The following is a 6,000-nucleotide window of genomic DNA, read 5'->3' as shown; positions in this document are numbered from 1 at the left end:
ACTACGCACTGGACAAGATCTCAGAAGAAGCTCCATTCGGAACTCTTCAAAACAACATTAGGGAACAAAATAAAAACAATCCAATCTCATCAATCAGCCACTGAAACCCTGGATGCCATAAACGCAGCGTTACTACAGTCAGCCGACGTAGTAGCACCTAAACGCAAAACTTGCATCCGGAAAAACAACGCCGGCTGGTTTAACGTCCAGCTGGCATTGATAAAGCAATAGCGCAGAAGATCAGAAGCAGCTTGGAAAAGAAGCGCCTCAGATGAAAACCACACCACCTATAAGGTAGTAACAAAAAAATACCACAAAGAAATTTTCAAGGCCAAAAAAAATCACTTCTCCTACATCACTAATGACCTCAACTGCCCCCGCGAGCTGTTTAAGCTTGTCACCCAGACCATGAATCCGGTCTGTTTGGAAGCCCCCAATTCTGACACCCAATAATTTTGCAATGAATTATCGGATTATTTCATTAACAAAATTGAAAGGATCCGTGAAAGCATTCTGCAAAACAGTACCCCCCTCAATCTTCCCCCTAGACCCACACCCAACTCGCACACTAGTTGGCCGCAGTCAACGAGGTTCGTCCTAAAACCCATCTCCATGTAAACTACCAAAAATATCATTGACTCCCTGCGTAATAGCACGGCGCCTAATGACATTATCCCCACCAAACTGCTGAAGGAATGCGCCGATATTCTGGCACCACCTATCAAGCAGCTTATAAATCAATCATTTAAGGAAGGCTTGGTACCCACCCTGTTGAAATAGGGCACAATCAAGCCTATCTTGAAGAAACCCACCCTCGACCCCAAGGCCCCTGAACATCGTCGTACCCAGTGGTACAACAGCTGCAACAGCATCTAGATACCCATAATCTGCTCGATCCTTTTCAATCTGGTTTCCGTCCCGGACACGGACGCCGGCGGCGTAGCGTAAATGGGCCAGCGTAAGCCCATGTAATTCAAATGAACAAGGCAGTGGGCATGTTGTATTGAAATGAGCCGTGACCCCATGCAAATGAGGGGCCGAACGAATGGCGCATGTGCCGTCCGTGGACGTATCCCAGTGCGCATGCTCAGAATCACGTTGCAAATACTCAATGCTTTCGACGTGAACGTAACCTACGCCCAGCCCCATTCACGTACGACTTACGCAAATTACGTAAACCACATAAAATTAGACGCTGTTCCGACGTCCATACTTAACATTGGCTGCGGTAAAGGGGTAACTTTACTCCTACAAAACACCTTACGCAAACGACGTATATCAAGGCGGCAGGCGCAAGTACGTTCGTGAATTGGCGTATCTAGCTCATTTGCATATTCTACGCGTAAATCTATGAAAGCGCCCCTAGCGGCCAGCGTAAATATGCACCCAAGATACAACGGTGTAAGAGACTTACGTCGGTCGGATCTTGGCCAAATTCTGGCGTATCTGATTCTTTGAATCAGGCGCCTCGATACAACGGCACACATTCGGACTTAGCTGGAGATACGCCGTCGTAAGTCCTTTCAGAATCCGGGCCGGTGTTTGTAAATCTGCTTACAGTGCTCATTTGCCTAACAGAGTTAGTTTGCTATTGTACTTTACCAAATAAGAATATAAAACTTACTTAGTTGGAACATCCAGGAAATTCAGTGAAACAGCCTCAAGAATCCAATCAGAAGAAATAACTCAAATTCAGGTATAGGCAGATATACTTTACACCCAATGATCCTGTTACCATATCATTAAAACCATACTGGTTTTGCATCTAACTAGTATAAATACCTGAATTCTCTCTCTGTTTTAGTAATCCTACGTACAGTAGCATTTAGACAGGGAGACAGAGGACTAACACCCTGAACCAATTACTTTATACAGCGCTGTCAATGTAAACCTATGAATAATATTACAGCAGGGACTCAGAAATTACCTTTTTAGGGTTCTGATGCGTCCTCATTGTCCAATTAATAGGCTGTGGGTGAGTCCAGAATCAAGCTGTACTTACATGCAGAGGAGGTCTTGAGACACCTTCTTACAATTTGTAAAAGCACAATATTCCATTAACATGTATAGGACGTCGGCTCACTCATCTGAGTCTGTTACTAGTGCATATACTGTATACCACCTTGGTGTCTGCAATCGTGATAGATCTAGGGGAGAACAGGGTGATGTACTCCAAAGCCAATAACTAATATAGGTTCATATCACAACCAATCAATAAGACCCCAAATCTCTCCTCTACAATGTGTAGCGGCTTGCTCTTTTTGAGCCAGCGCTGTTGTAAATTTACAGGGAAGTTTAAGAGTTAGTTTACTCAGACATGTGTGATTTGTGCAAATTTGGCTTCTGTTCCAGCCATGGCTGTGCTGTGAGTGACCACTATTGTTCGCCTGGGTGTAGTTGTTACTCCAGGTAAGGGTAGCAGCAGCTAGGTCAGGGTGATTTGAGTATTCTCCCTCGGCAGCCAAACAGTGGGGTTGATCGTCCCACTCTGCATGCTGGGGAGGGGTACTTAAGGGACAGACGTCACTGGACTAGGGTCGTCGATCCTGAGTCTGTCGTCCCACCACCCCCCGTGTGTGGTCTGTAGTTCCTGTAATCCTGGCTCCGGGACCACGTTGGTCCGGTGTTGTGATCTTCTGAGTAGGCCCAGTAGGCAGATTGGGTCTACGCATTGGAAGGTGATCCTGTGCTGTCTGTCCGGCCTCAGGTTGTCTCCAAAGCCACATGACCACCTGCATCCAGGGCGCTGTGCATTACAGGCCATCCCTCAGACCTGCCTGAGACCACCGTCCAAAACACTCTGCAGCATTACAGGCCTACTCAAACCACCATACAGAGCACTCTTCAGCATTACAGGCCTCCTCAGACCACCGTCCAGAGCACTTTACAGCATTACAGGCCTCCTCACACCACCATCCAGAGCACTGTACAGCATTAGAGGCCTCCTCAGACCACCATCCAGAGCACTGTACAACATTACAGGCCTCCTCAGACCACTATCCAGAGCACTGTACAGCATTATTTATCACTGTCGTGCTCGCCCCCTCCCTTGGACCACAGGAGAGTCAGGACGTCCACTAACACACAGCCTCTTTTCTCTATCTGCAACGTAGAGAGTGTCCTGACTCTCCTGTAGTCCAAGGGAGGGGGTGAGCACGACACTCCACACCAAGGAGAAAGCCTCCCATTACTGTGTGGAGTTAGACAGAAGAACAGGAAGTGAGGATTTCTCAGAAGAAATAAGGACATTTAAAAGCAAAATGGAAGGATGAGGTAAGTGAAGGAGGACTGCACTAAGGTAAAGGAAGCTATTTAGGGGGAAAAAATTGTACCTTTACAACCCCTTTAATGAGGAGTTGTAAAAAAAAAGAATGCATTTAGTATTACTTTATTTTAATGCTGGTTGCAAGGAAGAATGATGGATGGTAGAGGTACATTTGCGTTTTTGTTTTTGTGACAATAATTTTTCATGCAATATAGTGTGGATTTTTTTAAGCACATGTACACACATGTGTGAAAATGCTTTAAGAATGCAGCATTTGCTTGTGGAGAATGGGGACAACTGACAAAAAAAAAAAATTTCCACTGCTCATGCATTTTGCCTACATTGTCAAATGCAGAAACTAGCCAACCAACAGAGGTGATATGAATGAGCCCAGAATGGCAATCCTGGGTCCAGAACAGGCACAATGCTGTGGAAGACAAGCATAGGTGTGCACAGCCTATTGCATTAGGGTGTGCACCCCAAATGTATTAAAACATGGAAGGTGTTAGTAAGGCAGTGCATGGTGTCAGAGCAGTGAACTTGTCAGTAGAGCAGTGGACAGTGTCAGTAGTTTTTTTTTATATTATTTTATATATATATATATATATATATATATATATATATATATATATATATATATATATATATATATATTACAATTTTTTTTAGGAGCCCCATTGGGTGGCCTTGGGGAAATATCAGCAGGCGGAATCTGTGCCACACGCGGTGATTAGGGTGTGCCAAGGAACATCTGCCACACCCCCTGCGCACGCCTATGAAGACAAGATTTATTTTAAATTTTTTTTTTTTTTTAACATTAGATTGAGGCTAATTACTGGAGGCAGAATCGGGTGTTTTTTTTTAAATCAATGCAGTACTTACCGTTTTAGAGATCGATGTTCTCCGCCACTTCCGGGTATGGTCTTCGGGACTGGGCGTTCCTATTTGATTGACAGCCTTCCGACGGTCGCACACAGCGCGTCACGAGTTGCCGAACGTCGGTGCGGCTCTATACGGCGCCTGCGCACCGACGTTCGGCTACTTTCGGGAACTCGTGACGCGCTGTATGCGACGGTCGGAAGGCTGTCAATCAAATAGGAACGCCCAGTCCCGAAGACCATACCCGGAAGCGGCGGGAGAACATCGATCTCTAAAACGGTAAGTACTGCATTGATTTTAAAAAAAACACCCGATTCTGCTTCCAGTAATTAGCCTCAATCTAATGTTAAAAATTGATTTTTTGGGTGAACCTCCACTTTAATCAGGTCCGAACTTCAGCTTATTCAATTAAGCGTTGACAAAAAAACCTGGAAGCCGATTGGTTTCTATGTAGAGCACCAGATTGTGCATTCTCTAGTTTAAGCAAATTTACAGACAGTGTACCTGTATTCAATAGGCTGTTCAGTCTGGGGCAAGATACAGCCCTGTCTTGAGCAGGGGACATGTTCAAGAGGAAAGTTGTGATTGGGGGGTGCCAGAGTCCAGCTGTGATTGGTCAGGGGGTGTGGAGGCTGAACAAACCATTTAATACAGGCATGCTGTGTGTCTGCACAGTGTCCTGTGGCTCTGAATTGCCAAAGACTGAAAACTGACCACACTAAATTAATCTTTTTTGTTGTTGTTGTTCAACATAGGGGTTGAGCGAAAAAAAAATTGCCCAATTCCCACATTCACACACTTGATGGAAGACATACATGAAAATGATAGAGACTATGATTTATAAAATACAAATACTGTATGTGAACACACACACATGCGGAGCCTTGCAGTGACATCATCGCGCCCACCAGATTGTGGCAATGTTTTCATGTCTGTCTCTTATGCCTTTATTGTGAGTACCTCATATTATCTCATGGGATCCGTACATGTGATAGGCCCCTTTCACACTAGCAGACCGATATTGTCCCTTTTTCTCTCTATGGAGCAGCGGATGTCAATGGACATCCTACACAATCCAGTCCACTAAAAACAGATAGATAGGGATATCTTCGCCATCTGTCTGGTGGATTGGATCAGATGACAGTTGGATGGAAATTGACAGGCAGTCTTTATCCATCAGCCCCATAGAGAACAGCAGGCTGTGTCAGTGTCTGCTCTGCATGTAGGAGAAGACACAGACCTGTCATCCGCCTGCTCAGCGGAGAGATCAGGCGGATCTGCTTGACGGATTCTGCTCCTTCTGAAAGGGGCTTTTTTTGGCCAGATAGCCAGATGAGAATAAAAGAAAAAATAAATAAAACAAATACAGCCATCACATTTAAAGTGAATGTAAACCCACTATCATCCTTTCTAAACTACTGCCATAGTGCTGATCTATAAGGATATACAAGCCTCCTGCATGTATCCTTACCTGACAAATGTCTCCCCTCTGTCTGTTATAAGAACTGAAAAACTGCAGATTCTGTGGGTGGGTCTGTTGTCTGGAGCTCGGGGGGTGGAGTCGTGATGTCAGCAGACTCCCCGCCCTCCTCCACACTCATCATGCATTTTTTCCTATGTATTACTTACATTAAACTCTGCTATGATCACTAACACCCAGTCAAAATCCAGAAAAGTAACCACATGACTTCAGAAAAGGAGTGGGGGTGGGAATTGAAAAATAATGCCTGTCTCCAGGCTAGTGCATGAGATATGTAAATAAACTGCCATTCACAGCAAGGGGGCGGAACGGATTAAGGTTTTTCTCTGTAAGTCCGTTTTATCTCACTGAACAATAAAAGAGGATTGCTCAGAGC

The sequence above is a fragment of the Rana temporaria genome, chromosome 10 (genome assembly GCF_905171775.1).
Source record: "Rana temporaria chromosome 10, aRanTem1.1, whole genome shotgun sequence".
Classification (NCBI taxonomy): Eukaryota; Metazoa; Chordata; class Amphibia; order Anura; family Ranidae; genus Rana; species Rana temporaria.
This window is presented reverse-complemented; position numbering follows the sequence as displayed.